The following is a 21,042-nucleotide window of genomic DNA, read 5'->3' on the forward strand; positions in this document are numbered from 1 at the left end:
ATATATGTCTGATGTTTGCCAGCACAGTCTCTGGTTGATGCAAAGCTAATCTAATTTGATTCCACCCAAGCCCTGGAATGGCATGAAGCCGGTTAACAACACCACCCTTCAGTTATGGAAATAACATGGAAGACTGGTGTGTATTCGCACCCTGGTGGCCCTGTAATTCAATGTGCCTTATCTCTGTGTACAAAGGCAGCTACTCACAGAACAAGAGTGGTGATCAAATGCACTAGTATGGGTCTTTGCTATCAGAACTCAATGCATGGTAAACTCCTCTGGAAGCTCAGACAGCCTTCCATTGTAAAGCATTGCCCATTTGCCCTGCCACTATCAGGCAAAATACCTGTTCTGAAAAGATCAGCAATAGTTCTACAAAGCTCCTACATTTAGGGAGAATTAGATAGCATTCCACCCCCTGCTGAGCCAATAATGACTAAGGGATCCTTGTGTTTAAAGGAGATCTCTGAAAAGTCCTTAGGAACAGTATTACAGAGCAAGAGAATAATTTAAAGACCAGAAAAATTTTCAATCAGAAGTGTTTTCATTGGCACAGGCTCAGCTGTAGGAAGGAAGTGGCAGGCAACTCGCCATACCATCCCCGGACACCGCATCATGTCCATCTGCTCAGTCCCCTCCCACTTCTACGAAAGGCACAGAGAACCAGCTTTTATTTAGCTTTTTTTGTATTTTACATATCTTAAAACTCTTTCCATACTGCAGAAATCAGTAGGAAACTGCCATAGGTCAGTTTCTTTTGAAAAGTAGAATCTGTCTGAATAAGAAGTATTTAACTTCAGAGAAAATAGACCCATGTCCTTAAACCATTTCTGCTCATTACAGATGGATCCCAGCAGAGGAAGTGGAGAAAAGAAACATCACTGGAGACCCAAGAACAGACAAACAAGGAGCCTCCTGGGAATGCCAGTCCTTGATGTAATGGTTTTCTTCCTTATTTCCTGTTTGTCCTTTGTGACGAGGTGTGGTAGGTGTACAGAAGCCTGTCTGGCTTTAGGGAGATATCCTTCCAACCACTGTCCTTCTGCTCCTCTGTAGCACTAGTGCATATGATGGTACTTTAACAGTGATTTGCTTAGTTATGCTCAAAAGTCCAACAGGGGGGAGAAAAAATGACTCCTATCTCCCCTACTCTTCCAAAATAATCCAGTTTCTAAAACTGGAAAGCTCTCTGTAGACAAGGACTATGAAAGGTGTGTGGCACACGTGGCCACTTTGCCTTTGCCACAGGAAGGCTCAAAGAAGAAGATGCCTTATTCAAGTCTCAGATCACCCTTGACGTCAGTTTCTGAGACAAATTTCCAATCTTTTCCAGGTACTCACTAATAAGAACGGCAGCTCCAAAGGGTCTGCTCGGGCAGAGGAAGAAAGGGCCAAAAAGTATGTTTTGTTCTCAAAAGAGGTTGAAGGGCAAGGTGAGACCCTAAGCAGATATCAGGCAATTAAGAGAATAATCTACAAATAGTAAATCAATAAATAAATAAATGGAAATGTTTATCTAATCGACCTCATTGCTTAGGAAAGCAGGAAGATTTTCATTGATTCTCCTATGTATGTTTGGAACAGTCAGCCTTTAAGTTCAGGCAACACTAAATTAAGTCACCCAGCCTTCAAAGGCTGTTGGAAACCCCAAAGAGTCAAGGCAAGTGTGAGGGGTGATTGGTAGAAATATGATGAAGCATTATGTTTTTGCTGGCAGACGAAACATGCAGGTTGTCAAATATTTTTTCCTTCAAAATTCACAAGGGACAAATCTTGAACCTACAGACATTATTCTGTAATGGCTACTGATCGCAGGCTACATTCCCCATGATGTGACAATGTCATTCAGAGTGACAACAGCAGGGTAGGATATACATTGCTCATTTTGGGTCAATAGCTAGTTTCTAGAAATCCAATGTTCCATGGGAGGTTGCTGAGAGCCTACTCCCTATGCCTTTAAACAGAAACCATTTTGGTATGTTCCATTGACTTTTCTGAACATATTTCAAACATATCTTTGTTAATATATAAATCACCTGCTGTCATTTAAAAATGTACCTTGAAACCAAAGAAGTGTCCTGTGGAGTGTTCAGATACTTTTAATCTACCTGTATGTGCGGAACTGAGCCTGACCTATATTCTATGAATCAGTTCTGAAAGAGTCATGCTATATTAGGAAAGAGTAGCCTGCTAGAGGTGAATGTTGCAGGTGGTACATGCCATCATTGTGTGCAATGCTTGGCTCAGATGGCAAATGGGATGAAGACAACCCATGTGAATTGCTAGAAAGTGCAATTACTTTGCTAAGAGAGCCTGCTGAGGCTGCAGTCCCTACAGAAGTGGGTATATAAAGAACATGAACAAAACAGAGAAAATATGGAGTGCCTTAAGGAGGGGGTCAGGACTCAATAAAAGGAAAAGAAATTAAGGAAATCTCATGAAAAACACTAGGTAAGTGAGGTCTAGTCAAAGAGATTGAAGTGTCAGGACTTCCTCTAAAGCTACAGGCTACAAGAGGAAGCAGTAGACACTAGGAAAGTCAGAGAACATATTATACATAATATGCTCTGGTAGACAAGGACATGGTCTAAGGATGGACAAGGGCTAAGTATGTGAATGAGAAATGACTGACAACAGCCAGCAGGGTTGCAAACCTAATTTTAAGGAAGAAAGGTTTCCATATGGACAAGCAACTTATCATAGCCTTTGAGAATAGAGAGGGCTTGAACCGGCGTCCCAGATAACCAGGTGTCTTGCAAATGGCTGGATTATATAGCTAGGCAGATAGTCAGTCAGGCTCTAGAAGCTGAGGTACTCCCCATACACAGGTTCCTCACCCATTCTAGGTATTACTATGGGGTATATCTCAAATCACACTGTATCAGTGAATAGAAATACAGGCAGCGACCACTGGGGCTAGAGCAATGAGCTTCTGGTAAGGCTGTTTCAAATATTAACTTGTTTATTTCTTAAACATTTGCTCTAGTGGCAACATATGGTTTCCTAATGAGAATAAGGATACAATTTTCATCAATATATGCTGAAGCACTAGTAATGCTTGGTAAAAGATTGGGAAAAATATGGGGTTGACCATTACTTTCAAGATGATCTCATGCTTTGACTGATACATAGAGGGGCATTCACTCACAGCAATCTTGATTTCTGTTCTAGATGTCTTGGTGTTTCAAATTTCCCTGTCTAAATAAAGTATTGCATCACAAAAGAGGAAACCCATAAAATATAAACTGACTTGGAAATGCAGGGGGGAGAGAAAAGGTGGGCAGTCTAATGCAAGCAAAAGCAAATTTATTTTGCAGTTAAATTCTGTCTCCTTACTCCCCAGTTATACTGGGAAGAGAAGGAAGAATTAGAACTCTGGTTCTAACATATGCCTTCAAAAAAAGAAAAGTCATCATCGGGCTAGAAATATCAATTGAAGGTGAAGTCTGGTGACAAAGACAACAGAGAGGTGAACTGCCACCCAGTGTGATGTCTTAAGTCTCTAATACCTTAGCAACTTCCCAAAATGGCATCAGCTTTAACACTCAAGTTTGGGTGCAAACCTCTCGACACATATGTAATTATAACACATAATAAAATGAGGTCACCTACACTGTAGTTCAATTTTCTCTCTGAACATCCATTTACTAGTCACGGAATCACACTGGATGGCAAAACTCTGCCGTATTCTCTCCTGTGCCAGGTGAATTAACCACTTTTGACTGTGTTTTAATTACCTGTTACCTCAAATAATCCTCTTACATAAAGTTTGTGATTATAACAGACACTGAGACTCTCTGAACTCAGAATCAACTTTTATTATTAGGTCTTTAAACAAACAAACAAACAAAAAAACCAACAAAACAAAACTTCAAGATAAATTTAGGGGACAAAGGAGAAAAAAACCCATGAAAATAATGAGACTCTGTGTGGTCAACAGTAAGATCTCTATTTTTTTTCATTAATTAATTTATTAGGTATTCACTTTAAATTCCAACTGCAGCTCCCCCTCCTCTTAGACAACCCCTCATACAGCCCCTTCCCTTTTCCACCTCCCTTTCTCCTCTGAGAAGGGGGAGGAGCCCCTGGGTTTCAACCCACCCTTGCACCCCGTTCCCACTGAGGCCAGACAAGGCAGCCCAGTTAGGGGAACAGGATCCACAGGAGGGCAACAGAGGAAAGATCCCTTCTTAATGGCACCTGTGAAATACCATAGAAACTCAGATTTCCATCTAGATAACTTAGTCATTTTCAGTGTCAAAGTGACACTTTCAAAGAACAGGGACAAAACTCTATGGATTCACAAGGCATTGCTTTTAATTGCAAGGAGGGTCTTGCTTGCCTCAGTATTGGGACAGTTCATTTGGTCTAGCTCTGTAGTTCTCAATCTGTGGGTCACATGAACTTTTCCCAGGGGTTGCTTTAGATAACACAGATTTTACACTATGATTCATAACAGTAGCAAACTTCCAGTTATGAAGTATCAATGAAAACAATTTTGTGGTTGGCATCACCACAGCCTGAGAAACTGTACTAAAGGCTCACAGCATTGGGATGGCTGAGACCACTGATCTACATGGTTCTTAGGTTCTAGTTTCCAAAGCCACAAAGCAAGACCAAAAAGATAAAAATTTTAAACATAATTCGAACTTGTCCTAAATTAGTTGAAAATGATCTGGGTGGGGATGGTGTTAAAAATAAGCAGAATCTGATAAGAAAGAATCCATGATCTATGACACTGAATAAAAAATATTGGGAATATGTGACAATTAACTTTGGTTGTCAGCTACTACTGAAGCAGTGGAACAAACCTTGCCCTTTATCTATGATGACTGGTGCCTTGGGTAAAGGGTGGTGATCTAGTGGTACTGCTGATCCATGGGGATGAGCTTTTATAGCCTCCAACGGTCCTCCACCTCCAGATTCTCTCTGATTGGTCCTGGTTATGTCCCTTGGATAGGCTGTTTTTCCATGCATGCCATTGTAACAGTTGGGATTTCCTGGAGAGGTACCCCCTCTTTCCAGGGGTGGTGGTACAAGATTGAATCAAAGTAGAACTCTTCTTAAAGAGGCCACACTAGGCATTCCAAATCAGCCCAAGTTCCCTTGTCTTTTCTATGGTGTTTTGTTTCAAGGGCTAATTAGATTGTGAGGACTCTTATGTAACCAACGCATTAGTCCTCTGATGGATTTATAATATGATGATGTCATTCCTGATAGGGCAGAAGTGAGACACAGTTACAGGAAGCAGGTTATAGGGGCTGCACCAGTGGGGGACTATCTCAGCTGGGACCTTTCTGTATCTCTTTGCTCTTTCATTCCTGTCCATGTAGATGTAGAGAACAGTCTCTGTCACACACACACATACACCCTGTCAGCCCGATGCTCTGTTCCTAGTGTGCAGAACCAAAAAAGTATGGATTAAAACCTCTGACATAATGAGCCAAAAGAAACCCTTCCCATCTTAACTTGTTTCTGCCAGGTGTTTAACCCCAATGATGCAAAATATCTGATTCAGCATTCAAAGACAAAAGAAGAGAAAAATTGAATTGGAACAATAATACTGATCCAGAAAAGACTGGAAAAAAAATAATAGTAAAGGAAGAAAGAATGTTTGTAAAAAGAAAACTATTATAGGCATTCCATAGTTTGAAAAGCTAAAAGAAACATTATCCATGTTAAGCAGACATATAAAAAAGATTCCACTAAATTTCTAGAAATGAAACCTATGATATTGGAGGCGAATAATATGCTAGATGAAACTACTGTTGAGTTAGACGCTGGAGAACCAAAGCCTAAGTAGCCTGAAGACACAGGGACAGATGTACAGTGATAGGTCGTAAACATACAAAGGGAAAACAGAACAGAAAAGAAAGCGTGGGTAACGTGTGGGGCAGTCAGTGAAGCAAAGGACCCAACAGCCATGAAACTTAGTTTTTTTTTCTTTTCTTTTCTTTTTTTAAAAATGTTGGGTAGTACAGTGAGCCTTGTGGCTTTCTCCAGTAAAGGCTGCTCTCTCCACCCCCTTGTCTAGGAGGAGCGTATCATCAAAGTCTTGCTTCATCAGACTCAGCCTTCTTGATCCTCCAGTTATATTTCTGATCTGGAGAAACAGAGTGGGGATGAGAGTGGGGTGGGATTCCATGGCCTAAAAGTCTTCAAACTTCAGAACAACTATGAACACCCAAGACGCTGAGGCACAAAGGTCTGGTGGAAAACACATGTCAACACGTTACAGTAACATCATGTAAAATCAGTGATAAGAGCACATTTTAAAGGCAGCCAGAGAAGAAAGGCAAAATCTATACTGCAATTACAGCTGTGAGAGACCATGTGGTTCTGGGAATCAAACCCAGGTCCTCTGCAGCAGCAGGAACTATTTTTAACCATTAAACCATCTCTTTACCCCCACAAATATTTTTAAAAGGCTATGGTAATAAGTTTAGTTTAGAAAGGTTAGAGTATATACTATGAACACAAAAAAAATTCATATTTTAATATACTAGCAATTAAAATTTATTAACCTTTACTTTTATTTTCATGTGTGTGTGGTTTTGCCTGCTTGTGTGTTGTGGACTGCGTTTATTGCTTATAGTATGTTAACAGAGTTCCCAGATTACATGGGAATTTGCATATTTTCATGTAAGATACTGAGAGTCCTTGCCCCCGGTTGGCTCTAGTTGGTAAATAAAGTTGCCTGTGGCCAGTGGTTGGTCAGTGAGACAGAGGAGAGACTTTAGATTTCCTGAGCAATGGAACCCAGGGAAGAGGAAGGACATTTTTAGAATCTCTATGCCAGGGAATCAGGAGAAGAAAGCATACAGCCATATAAAAGCCAAGGAAGAGCAGCCATAGGGGCCCCTACCCTGTTTGGGTCTGGGGTAACAAAGATGGAAAACAGATTTTAGTAAGAAAAATTCAGGAGGATCAGAGGGGAGTTGCTAGCAACGTGGAAATTTGGAAGTGGCCTAGCCATTGAACTGCTGAGATCATATTAAAAAATAAGGCTGTGTGTGTGTGTCTGTGTGTGTGTGTCTGTGTGTGTGTGTCTGTGTGTGTGTGTCTGTGTGTGTGTGTCTGTGTGTCTGTGTGTGTCTGTGTATGTGTGTGTCTGTGTGTGTCTGTGTGTGTGTGTTTGTGTCTTTTGAGAATCCACAACATTGGGGCACAGCTGCCAGTGGGGAGCTCAGAGCAGATTAACTCCTACTACTACGACCACTTCACCTGTGCTGGACAAGGCACAAGAGGGAGTCGGATCCCCTGGGACTAGCATTACAGATGGTTGAGAGCTGCTATGTAGGCACTGGAACTTGAATTTAAGTCCTCTGGAAGAGCAACCAGAGGTCTTAATTCCTAAGCCATTTCTCCAGGCCCTGGAAAGCTGAGGTTTTACATGAATATACAATAGTATAAATATGTAAATGTGTCTGGAGTGGAACATGCCACAGTGCGTATGTGGAGGTCAGAAGAGCAACTTGCAAGAGTCCTTCCATTATGTGGGTTCATAAGACTAAACAGCACCTTTAACCTCTGAGCCATTCCACTGGCCCTAAACCAAAAAATATAATTATGTAAATATATTTACATATGTATTTGTAAAAATATATTTATAAAATATATTATATATTTATAGAAATATATGTTTTACAGTTAAATATAAAAATAAATTTATTATATATTTACATGAGTGCTGAAAGATGCCAGAAGAGGGAGTCAGCCCCTGGGACTAATGTTAGAGACAGTTGTGAGCTGCTGTGTAGGCACTGGGAATTGGATGATTCATTAAAATAGTTAAATGTAAATATATTTTATATTTTTATATTAAAATAAGTTACAAAATAAAATTTAAAATAAGATAAATTAATTAAATATAAATAAATTAAAATAATTAATATAAAATGAAGTATAAAATATAAGATATTTATAAATATGTTTTATTATATATATGTATATATATAATTATATCTAAAATTATATATACCAAAATTATATCCTTTTCCCTTCAAAAGTAGCTATTAAGCAAATGAAAAGATTGAAAAGGTTTTTTTTTTTTTTTTTTTTTTTGTTTTGTTTTGTTTTTTTGCTTTTTTTTTTTTTTTTGGGTTGGTTTTTTTTTTTTGTTTTTTGTTTTTTAGTTTTTCGAGACAGGGTTTCTCTGTGTAGCCCTGGCTGTCCTGGATTCACTCTGTAGACCAGGCTGGCCTCGAACTCAGAAATCCACGCCACCACCGCCCGGCTTGAAAAGGCTATTTTAAAGTTGTTAGTCCAATGCAGTTCTCTAGCCAGAGCACATAGAGACTCAAAACCCAATGATTAGAAAGCAAATATTCAGTAAAAAAAAAAAAAGAGACAAAATATCTGAACAGAAACTTAGGAAGACATATTATTGACAAACATAGGCAGAGAAATTTCATACCTATGAAAGTCACTGTTAGATAGAAGTGCCTATTTTCTAAAATAGAGATGTAACAGCTGTCACTCTCAGATACTCTGGACAGCCAGTTAGACTGTAACTCTCTCACTGCTGATGGTCAAGTACACTATAACTCTCACACACTGCTAACGGTCAGGTAGATTGTAACTCAGACTGCTGATGGTCAGGTAGACTGCAACTCTCTCACACTGCTGATGGTCAGGTAGACTGTAACTCTTTCACACTGTTGATGGTCAGGTAGACTGCAACTCTCTCACACTGCTGATGGTCAGGTAGACTGTAACTCTCTCACACTGCTGATGGTCAGGTATACTATAACTCTTTCACACTGTTGATGGTCAGGTAGACTGTAACTCTCATGTACTACTAGTGACCAGGCAGACTGTAACTCTTATATACCACTAATGGCCAGTAAGACTGACTCTCACACATTGTTGTCGGCTAGGAAAACTCTCTCACACATAGCTTATGGCTATGTAAAAAGGCATAACAACTTTTAGAGATTAGACAGTCAGGAATTTTAAAGTTGTCTTTATTTATTTACGTGTGGGTATGCATGTGCCAAACTACACATGGGAATTCAAAAGACAACTTGAGTTTGTTCTTTCCATGTACCTTGTGAGTCCTGCAAGAACCTTTATCCACTGAGCACTCTTGCCAGGCTAGGATCTTTATCCACTAAGCACTCTTGCCAGGCTAGGATCTTTATCCACTGAGCACTCTTGCCAGGCTAGGATCTTTATCCACTGAGCACTCTTGCCAGGCTAGGATCTTTAACAGGCAAGATTGGATCCATATGATCTAGCATTTCTACTTTTACATATTTATTCAAAGAAAAGTAGATATGTCCATATAAATAATTTTGCAGAGACACTTGATTTGTAATAGCTAGAAACAGTAAAACTAGAATCAACTTAAATATCTACCAGTGTGTAAATGTTTAGAAAATGTGGCATATCCACAAAATATAAATAAATAAACAAACACTAACAAGAGTTAAAACAAAATGAATGTCAAAATAGTTAGATTCTATGAAAGAGCCAGAATCCTGAGAACATGTAGGCTATATTTCTACAAGATTTAGAATATGTAAATTTACTTCTAGTGACAACAGGTTGCCTGGAATAAGAGGGGGGCTGAGGAATGGAGTATAAACTTAAAGGATTCTGGTAAGCTTCAGGGAATCCACTAGAATCTGCCTCTCACAAGTCAAAAGGACTCAAGATAAGTGCTGTCAATGAGCAGCCAGTTTCCCTCCCCGGCTGCCCACTCCTGAGGGTGGGATTTATTCCCTTTCCCTGGTCCTGGGACCCCTCCACCCCTCCTCCAACTCCCAAGACCATGGGCCCAAGAGTTTCAAATGTACACTCAAGAAAATGCTTTTCTCCCTAAACTTTATCTTCTGCCCCTAACATCCAGGTTTTCTCTCAGAATCTCCATCTATGACAACTCCAAAACAGTTACCCACACACAGGTGCTTCAGCCCAGCCTCACAAACTGCTTCAACTGTGCCTGCAACCCTATATGGCCCCACATCCTGGACAGCAGCGAAACAACAGCTCTTCCCAGACTGGGCCGCATTCCATCCAGCTTTCTGCCCACACCCCCAAACCTGACCCGGATGCCAGGAGGACGTAGTCATGATGATTATTGAGCCCCTTACTCATTTATAAGCAACAAAAGCTTGGGAGGTTTGGTTTCAGACCCTGGGCAAGGGGCTGAAGTGCATGTTTCACACATCAAAGCAGACCTGGCCTCCAGGTTCTCCCAGCATCACCCTCAGTCCCTACATGGCCCTGCCCCTAACCCTGAACTTTGCAGCCCAGGGGCTGGGCTGCCCTTCCTTCAGAGGCTCATCCCTATTAAATCCAGATATTTTGGTTTCCTCCCTCTGTCTCTCTGTCTATTTCTGTCTTTGTCTCTGTCTCTCTGTCTCTGTCTCTCTCTTCTTTCTCTGCACTTGGGCCCTTTCTTTTCATCTCCCTCTGCCCCACCCCATGTAGACTTCCTTGCCCTCAATCCTTGGGGCCAGTGAACTTTCCCTAGAGCAGTTTCCCAATGAGCCTGCCTTTAATATAATCTACTCTGGCTTGAGGGGGCTCTTTTCAACATCAGCAGTGGAGAAATAACTTATCAAGGAAGAAAGGATATAGAATGAACACATGAAATTTCGGGAGGTTAAATATAGTCTCGAATATCAGGACGGTTTTCTGGATACACACAAACACACACACACACAATCTTGAATATCAATATATATCTCACATATATAGCCATTGAGACAGGGTAACTCTATGACAGGCTATACCATTTAGTTTACAATTGACAATTATATTTCAATAAAGCAATTAAAATTTGCAAAAAGAGGTCACAGCTCTAAAATGGAGAAAATGTTGGCATACATTAACTCTGCATGCTTGTTCAAGAAGTGTTTCGTACACTTTAGCAAACTGAATGTCCTCCCTGTTTCACCTAGAAAACATTCAAGTCCTCTGTGAAATCGGAAGGAGAAAACAAATGAAAAAATAATAACGGAAGGGGCTTTTATATCTGTAAGTCATCTCTGTTCACTATGGCAAAATCTAATACCCATAACCTTTGACTTGGGGGGGGGGTGGTGTACATTTGTCAAGTAGGCATCTCAGAGACAAAATGCGTCAGTAAAGGAAGAAAGAAGGGTGGGAGAGAGGGAGAGAATGGGGGAGGAGAGCATGCAAGATTGCTAACAAATACTTGAGAAACAAACACTAACCTCAATGCAGGCTGAATTCACGTGGCCTTTATTCCAGACTTAGCTCAAAAGCTGCCGTGAGTACACAGGGCTCTGTGTCCAAGTCCCGCACTGGCCCACGTTTTTCTCACCCTCAATTATTCTGAGGATCCCAGTCTCACAGCAGCCTCTCAGTGTCAGGCCCTTTGCTGGCTACACCTCTAGTCAACAGAGCTCTGTAAAGTGCCAGACTGCAACCTCCTGAGAAAAAGGACCACCAGTAGTGGCTAATAGTGCAAAGTTCCAGTGTTCTGGCCTTCTCCTTAGCCTTTCTCATGTTGCCAGTGCCCTGTAAGGCTATGCTGTGACTAGAATGAGTGCTCATATATATATATATCTACTGACAGTCCATCTCAAGAAGTGCAGGTCTTTTGAGGAAAAGACCCATCCATCACTCCCAGACTCACTGGCTGAAACCATTAGATGGGATGTCTAACAAAATTAAATGTTTGAAATACACAAATCAGAATGTAAAACTGTATTCATGAAAAGACATCAACCACAGATGACAGATGGCTAAAACTTAGGAAAAAAAAAACATATAAAAATGAAAATAAAGAAGTTGTCAGGAGTTTTATTTTTCTCTCTCCTGTTCTCCCAGACTATCTTTATTGGGGCTATATTGTCTTTATAGAATTTTTAAAAAGGGATTATTGACAGGTGGTAGCTTGAAGGCTTTTTCATTCTGTACAGCTGAAATGAATCTGAGGCTTCTATTCATCTGGGAGGAAAAAAGGGAAAAATAACATTTATTCTGCTCCTGTGGTGGGTGGTTGGAGCTGAGGCGGATTTGTTTGACTGCCAATTACTGGTAACAGTTATCTGGTTGTTATACATTTTATAAATGTGTCTAGCAGTGCTCTGAGTGTTTAGAAAATGCCTATCAGAACTTAGTGTTCTATGCCACAGGCTGAAGAAGACTGGCCCTGGTTAATTCAGTACGTAGCTCACATTTCACTGGAGCACAGTGTGTGAGGAAGGAAGCCCCAGGAAGGTCTGGGTTGAACACTGTTCTCCAAGGAAGCATGCTACACTGGCAAATTATCTGAGACATAAGCAGGCTTCTGCAGAAGTGGGTGCACTGCATGTTGGAAAAGAAACTGGGCTGGGTAAGAATACTGAATCACAAACCAGCAACACTAGGAAAGAGTATGCTGATGGGAAGTGCAAACCAGCCCAATGCTTTTAGAGAATTATCTGAGAAGTATGTAAATGTTGGGGATGCACCAACCAGTCCTGGACCATTTCTGCAAAGAAAATGTTAGTTTAGAAAGCTCTGGGCATGACATAAGGGCTGACCCAGTGGGCTTGTTCTTTCATGAGAGTGAGGTATTGGAGAACCTACATCTTCAGGAGTTATAGGGATACTTACTCAACCACTGTGACGGCTATTCCTGGTTGCCAACCTGACTATATCTGGAATGAAATACAATCCAGAAATGGAGGGCATACCTGTGATTCATATCTTGGGGCTGGAAAACACAGACTTTTGATGTGTATATTGAGACATAGTAGCCATGAAAACCTTGGGACCAGGAAGGGTGGTACATGCCTTTAATCCCAGAAGACAAAGGCAAGTCATCCTGAGCTCAAGGCTAGCCTGGGACAGTGCAAGTTCCAAGTCCAGGCTTGGTGACACACACCTTTCATCTGAGCCACACCTTCCGCTAGAAGGACTATGGAAGAAGGAAGGCCTCGTTCTTTTCTGCCTGCCTGCACTTACAGCACATCTTTTGGAATCTACTTGTTCAGGATTCCAGCTTATACAGAAGACCCGTTGAAACACTCTGCCTCCTAGGATTGAGCAACTACTCAATTCTTGGACTTCCCATTCACAGCTGCCCATTGTTGGGTTAGTTGGACTATAGGCTGCAAGGCATTCCAGTAATTTAATTTAATCTACAGAGACTTTCCATTAAGTTCTGTGACTCTAGAGAGCCCTGACTAATATACCCACACAAACTGGATTGACACATAGCTTCTAAAACAAAATTTGAAGGTTTATATGAAATGAGTAAGAAAACCATCCATGACTGAAATATGTGGGGAAAAAAAAAGAAAACAAGCTGAAATAATGCTCACTGCACCTCTGGAAATCAGCACAGATACTACCCTCAAATGTACGCTCTTCAGGGCCTGACTGCCTGGGATGAGAGCAAGGACACGCATGGGCTTTCTATCGGAGCTCCTAAGAATTACAGTAAAACGCTGACCAAGCTTGGCTTCTCAATATACACACTTCTGAAATCTACTGGGATGTGGAATGCTTTTTAATTTAGGAAGTCATAAGAGAAGAGAAGATCTGCAGGCATGGTGTTGAGTGCCTGAAATCCCACCTCTCAGAAGGCTGAGGCTGGAGGATCACGCAGCACTGTCACGAGTTTGAGCTTGGCCTGGTCTACATAGCAAGGCTACAAACACAAGCAAGCATCAAAAGACAAGAGAGGATCAAATGAGTGTAAGTGGAACCGTTTATTGATTTAGAGAAAAAGTAATAACAATGATGGGATATGACCAAATGAAGAAAGTGAAACTGGTGATACAAGTGTTGGTAGTAAGGGATTCATGTCAAGGGGCTCGTGTGCTTTCTGTGGAATATAAACAAAAGCACATGCTAAGGCCTGCTCCTCGTTACTCCTTTGCCCTTCCTGCTAGAGTCCAAGACTCTGGACAGACACAGCTTATACAGCAGGTGGAATGAAATATTAAGAATAATCCAAAGGGAACTTCTGGAGAAAGATGATTTCAGCCTCAGGATTTATTTTTAAGAATTAAGGAATGCCATGGGAAGAAAAAGTTCTTTTTCATAATGAAATCGGCCTGGCTATGCCTATTCTGAGCACTGCCAGCAGGCAGAAACAAGCTGTCTCCAGCCATCCTGCTGTTCAGGGCACTGCCTGTCTGCAGGGTCCAGCAGGGTCCACCCACAGGGATTGCTGGCACGATCTTGGGTAGAGATGTCTGGATCAGTCTGTAGCCATCACTGCCTCTAGGACAGACAAGGATAAGACTGGATGTCTTTATGAACTACTTCAGATCTTAAACCACAGCCGCCCACATCACCATCTGTTGAGTGCCATGTGGACGAAAAGAAAAATGCACGCTGGTCCTAAAAATACTATTTGCCTTACAAGGAACAATCCCTGATGGCTCTGCCTCCCTGGCCTCTGTTTTATATAACATTAATTAGAGATGCTAATTCTGTGTCAGAATGGTACTGTAGCCACACCCTGGAATGTGAAATCCTAAACCTTCAAGTTCTGCCAAAATGTGTCACTGCATCCAAGTGCAACAAATTCAGTTGGAATTTTTATATTCCATGGCTCCCTGACTGCAAGTCCATGGAACTGGAGTTGTAATCATTCCAGACACATAATTGCCACCATTAAACCATGCTATGTAAGCCCGGTTTTGTCACCTGTTAGTCAATAATAACATTATACGTATTCTTGTGCGTTTGAATAAGAAAAAGCTTTTGAAATTTTCAGCGAAAATTCATAAAACTAATATATATATTATATATATATTATTACATTATATATATATATATATATAGTACAAACTATCTCTGCTTTCAGTGCAACACTATTAAGCTCCAAGCATCTCCCTGTTACACTTCCCTCTTTCCAGAAGAAGACAGCTATCAGCTTTACTAGGTAAAAGATGTGTAAGGTACCCTAGAGGAGAAAGGAGTTTGGTCAGGAGACCATAGCAGTGCACTGGCCACCCAATAATGTTCCATTTCCAGCACTGTAGGCCTCTCCAGCATCACGTGCTTCTCCATCTTCCAGAAGCCAGCCAAGGACACAGGCTTGTGACTCTTAGCCTCCAGTCTCTGACCTGCAGTTGTGGTCCAGCTCTGGTCAAGCTCCCGCCTCCCAACCAGCCCTTTGCCTCTCCTGTCCCAGCTCTGTGAATACCTCTCATCTGTTGTCTCCATCATGGATCTAGGTGTTGATCGCGCTTGACTTTGTTGATGTTTTCAATTAGTTTTGCTTTCAATTGCATATCTCTTCTTTGACATTTATTATTGTTTTCTTTCCCATTGCCTTTGATTTAATTCACTTCTATTCTCCTACTTCATAGAATAAACACATAAATCATTGATGTCAAACTTCTCCATTTCCCAGTGTAAGCTTTTAATGCTGTAAAATACTTCAAAGCCTGCTTTAGCTAACTGTCACACATTCTGATGGGTTGTAGTCGGAAGAATCTGTTTGATATCTTAATCAAAGTGCAATGTAAAAGTTATTAAAGGCTGTTAACATAATTTGACGTTCTGAATCCTATGTGAAAGTTTACTTAAAACCATTTTCTATTTTCTCTTTTAGGCAGACAATCTCGAGGAATTTTCTTTGAACAATTTTCTTTGAATAATTTTCTCTTATCATGATCTTATATTATTTTGCAGGACTCTGGACAAAACTCTCCAAGCAACCTCTCGGCCACATCCTTAAGTAAAGGCTCCTGAGTGCTGCACTGGTTTTTCAGTTTCAACCAGGTGAATGATGGCAATACCCAAAAGAGTGAGAGGGGCTGTGGACACGAGAAATGCCAAGGCTGGATAATGTGTGGAGCAGAGCCTCGGGACATTTAGCAGTTTGCATTACACAGACGAAATAAATCCTCAGTTTTCTGAGATACACCATTGTTGTCTCTCTGGAAGTCTACCACCTTACAGGCTAACTCACCGAGGCTGGGCACCTGTGAAAATGAGAGTGCTCAAGCTGGAAGGCAGGGGAGCTGAGGTGGAAAGCAATGGAGACAGAATGGGTTCTTAGAAAAAGGCATGGTGATGTGTGGGCCAACTCAGCATCCAGTCTAGGAATAGAATGAGGAGAATTGCCTGGTTCACTAGGTTAGGCTAAAAAAGGGTGATAATTTAGAATGATTCTTAGATTGCTGGCTTTAGTTTCAATAGGTACTGCCACTTACTGAAATGTGGAGAACACGTGTGAGTTACTTCATTCGTGACACGTCAGAAGTGATTAAGAATGGCTACATCTGGGATTCTTATTAGACATGAAGAGGGTGGGTTACTAAGCAGGCCAAAGTGTTGCTACCATGTGCTACCATAACATACTTCCTGGACTTTCTCCCTGGCCACAATGGGAGGCCCCAGGAGAGAAGGCCAGTGTCTTATTTATCTTTGCATCTTGAGTCCTATTACAATAAACAACCTCGGTCATGTCATAAACATTTATTGATTTAATTTACAACTAGCATTAGTAAAAGAAATGCCAAGCTGTGAACTATGGAACAGGACACTATGGGGTTAAAATGCCTACCTAGGCAGCACAACTGATTTACATAACAAATAGCTAAAGGAACTCAGAAAGTGGTAATAAACACTTTTATGGAAACTATGTTTTGAGACATACAGGGAACTTTATGACTTTAATCTCAAACTGTTGGAGACATTAAGACAAAAATTTAAATATGGTGGAGAAAGCTGAACAATTCTGGTGGTTCTCATGGGATGTTTCTGGAAAAGCTTTTTTTACCCTAAATGTTCATTTGCATGGTAGGGGCAGGAATCAAAAAGGTGGGCTTTGGGAGTCTCCCAAGATTATCAGCGAAATTTCATTTAAAAGAGGAACGAAAGCTTCTGCTTCTCTTCTTCTTCCTCTTCCTCCTCCTTTTTTATTTATTAGGTATTTTCTTCATTTACATTTCCAATGCTATCCCAAAAGTCCCCGATACCCTCCCCACCCCCACTCCCCTACCCACCCACTCTCACTTCTTGGCCCTGGCGTTCCCCTGTACTAAGGCATATAAAGTTTGCAAGAACAATGTGTCTTTCTTTCCACTGATGGCCGACTAGGCCATATTTTGATACATATGCAGCTAGAGACACAAGCTCTGGGGGGTACTGGTTAGTTCATATTGTTGTTCCACCTATAGGGTTGCAGATCTCTAGCTCCTTGGGTACTTTCTCTAGCTCCTTCATTGGGGGCCCTGTGATCCATCCAATAGCTGACTGTGAGCATCCACTTATACTCTGGTTTCTCTTCAGATCATATAAACCTTTCGCCTTTTATTCCTCCTCCTTCTTGAAAGCTAAGGATACTCTAACCTCATTCTATAGGTGAAGAAAGTGAGCTCTACTGTTCTTTAGTAAGATTTCTCTCTTAAAATGCCTATTACCATATTTACAGATTTTCATCTCCTGGAACTATGAACTTCATACCTTTATAATAAATGGTCAAACTGTATCAGTTTTTCCCCTTTGGCTTTAACATCACATAACACATAGAATAGACCCTTCTAATATCTCTATCAGATTAAAGCTTTTGACAGCATATTATGGCGATATTTTAATAGAGATAATGCATTATATCCAAGTCAGCCAACTTTGCTCCATGAACATGGCCAGGAGAACACACAAATTACTGAGTATATCCTAATTTTCCTCCTACGCATTCAGTACGATTGCATACTAATAGAAGTTGGACAGAGAATAAAAAGACATGAATGTTTAACTCTAAGAAAAATACTGCCTTAACCAAGAAAAGAAAAACTGACAAGTGGAGCCATTATTGGAGGTTCCTTCAAGGTTATTTCCATTTTCATTAGATCATTTATTCAGCAGGTCTGGCTACAACATGCCATGGAGAGAATTTCATCATTTGATTTATTTTTTTACTTACCCAGTAAATGTTTTATCTTTCATCCAAACTGACAGGCTGGTATTATCAAAGCTAACCTGAGAATCATTAGCCAGGGTAAAATTCCTTTTTTTCATTATTTTATTTTATTTTACTTTGTTTTATTTTATTTTATTTTTTGTTAGAACACACAGACCTTAGGGGTAAGCTATCGGCCAAGATATGCCTTCAAATTCTTACCAGGCTTCCCGTAGGGAAGAAAGGAGGTAATTAATCTGTCATCCTAGATGTCGTACTGTGTCTCTACAGTATTTAAAAGCCAATTTCACTGTGATAAAATTTTGTCATAAATAGATGAACTAGAACAAAAGAAAAGGGACTGAAAGGGAAGCATTTTTAACCAAAACTTGCTGAACAGCATAAGAGGAAATATTAATCTGAAGAGTTTTTAGATCTCAAGACTGCAAGGGAAATCTATAGCAGCCAACTGACTGAAGCAGTATTTCTGCTTGCTGATTCAGTTACATATTCTGAAAAAGAATCTAGGTTGGAGAGATTTAGAAATACGTTGATTTTTCAATGGTTGATTTTTCAGCGATTTTGTAATCGCTCAGCTAATATGCTGATCTGATGGCGTCCTGAAGCACATAGCAGCATTCTGAGTCAGTCCCTTCCAGTCACTCTTTAAAAGATGTTACTAAACATGGTGGCCTCTGTGGAAATGCCACCCATTTCCAGGGTTTTGAAGGCATTGATTCCATGCCAAGCTTATCATACTTTATCTATCTCTGGCCCCATGATGCCTCAACATTTAAAAAACTTATTATTATTATTATTATTTATTTATTTATTTATTTATTTATTTATTTATTTTCAAAGACAGAGTCTTACTAAGTGTCTCTGGCTGGCCTGGAACTTGTTGTGTAGACCAGGCTAGTCTGGAAGGCACAGAAGTCCTGCTGCTTCTCCTCCAGAGTGAGTGCTGGGATTGCCATGTGTAACACAGTGTGGTTCCTCGAGTCATCTTCAATCTCAGAAACAACAGGCTGATGGATAAACAAGTTTATGACTTGGGACTCAAACTGTCCCCAAGCAACAGGAGCCTGGAGGCTATTATTCACCACCATAAGGCTCCACTGTAGACTATAAGTAATCATCTCATAAGAAACGAGGATGCCAGGGCTGACTTCTTACGAACACTTCGTAGAGCCAGACAGATCATTGGACCACACCATGACCAGCTAAGCATTCGTCTCTGCTCTGCCCTGACTCTCTCTCCAAGCTCACATCACTGCCTGGAAGAGGACTTGTGGCTGCTGGACTCACCACATGTGTTCCTCTTTCCCCATTCTCTAAATCTCTGTTTTCCACAATTACTCATCTCTTAATTAGCCTGTTGCCAAGGCCTGGTTGAGCCTGTTAGGAATGTAGAGGTGGTGCTCTTGACAGAAAAACTCCAGCAATAGTTGGAGAAAGAACCTCTTAAGACAACTTTTCATCTTTTTATCTTTTTGAAACATGTCCTAAGTATTGCTGAAGGCTGTTCTGAAGCTCAGAACAACCACCAAAATACCAATCAGTATATGTGGAAGGAATAAATAATTCAGTCACAAGAGCAACAGCCTAAAGAATGCCTAATACTATTATGAATCTCAATGTAGCCACGCCCCTTCTAAAGTCTGATGGGATCTCAGTGCTATAAGCACAAGGCCTGGTACACCAGGCCTGGCTGACAGCAGCAGAAATAGCATACACTGAGTGAGTGTCATGGAGAAGCACAGGATGACTGCTGTTTGGGAGGATCACATGAGAAGAGCTAGGGAGACACTGACAGGAAGGTTGAAGTAATCTCCTGAAGACACGTCTTTGATCTGGACACAAGGCTTTGAGCACTAAACCCTCTACATTTGTCAAACTCAGTTCTTGAGCTGTGGGCATAGCAAGCGAGGCAAAAGCAGTTCTCAAACTTTACTCAGCGCAGTAACTTTTGAGCAAATGGATTGCAAGCCGTTGACTTACGAAAACAAAACAACCCCCCCTCCAAATTAACCCTCCAGCTGGTTTTTCTTTCTTTTTTTTACAACATTTTCATAAACAAAATAATATAGAACTCAAATACACACACACACACACACACACACACACACACACACACACACACACATATATATGTATGTATCTATGTATGTATCTTTTAGGGAAATCAAAGCTATTTGACTTGTGGGGCTCATTCATTAGTTGTTAAAACTGCTAAATAAAAGAATAAAGTTTTGTACAGAATTGCAGTTCCAGTATTTATAATATAGAGACAACAAGGTCAATAGTTCAGTTTGAGGCTCGCTTTCTATATCCAAGACCCCGTCTCGAAACAAACTAACAAAACAACAAAAATGCTAAAACAATAATAATGGTAATTCAGTATCTCTACGGGTCAAAACGGGTCAAAAATCACTTGTATTTGAAAAAAATAGGTCAATTCTGTTCTTAAAACTCCAAGGCAAAACACTATTTTTCTATTAATGCTACTGAGCTTTGTGTTGAAGGACAGCGTGGCCAAGCATCTTTCGGAGGTAAGGGTGATACAGGATAAATGAGTGCTCCATTGCAGCTAATTCACACCAAGTTAACCACCAAGGAAGAAAGATCACCAGTAATGTCCTCCTATCTCAGGCCCTGTCCCCGAGCACAGAGAACAGAGTTGTATTATTACTATTCCTATTTATTACTGTTATTAATTATTACTAAATTTATTTATTTAGTGTATTCCAAAGAGGGAACATGAACTTTCCAAGCAGGATGTGGTGGGAGTCCATTGTTTCTTCTATCATGTGGGTCAAGAGGATTGAACACACATCACTGGGTTGGGGTTAGAGCCATCCCATCTACCCTGAACACATCTTTGGATGCCTCAATTTGCACTCATAGCTACATTCTTGGTTCTTTCAATTTAGAGATTGGGGTTTATGGGTCCTTTAGATCCCACACCCTTACCATAGCTGTTAGTGGCAGGCAAAAATATTTTCACTATCAAAGTGTCTACTCCTGTCCATGTCATATCTCATTTAATGAAAGAAGAGACCATCAGCTCAAAAGATAATGAACTATGTTAACAGTATTTTCTGCAATTTTTATGGATACCATCCTTTTCGCTTTGAGTATATATAGTTTTAAGACCACAGGAAAACTGAGTGGAAGATATATAGAGCCCCCATAAATATTATTTTTAAATT

The 21,042-nt window shown here is 40.5% G+C and overlaps 1 protein-coding gene and 1 non-coding gene across 6 annotated transcripts in view; both read right to left on the bottom strand.

Moving 5' to 3' along the window:
• Window positions 1–21,042, bottom strand: part of Cdk14 (cyclin-dependent kinase 14) — a 576,868-nt gene that overhangs the window by 175,764 nt on the left and 380,062 nt on the right. The window lies entirely within an intron of this gene.
• On the bottom strand, window positions 5,964–6,091 carry Gm22897. The gene has a single exon (XR_003956077.1).

Source organism: Mus musculus, chromosome 5 (assembly GCF_000001635.26).
Source record: "Mus musculus strain C57BL/6J chromosome 5, GRCm38.p6 C57BL/6J".
Classification (NCBI taxonomy): domain Eukaryota; kingdom Metazoa; phylum Chordata; class Mammalia; order Rodentia; family Muridae; genus Mus; species Mus musculus.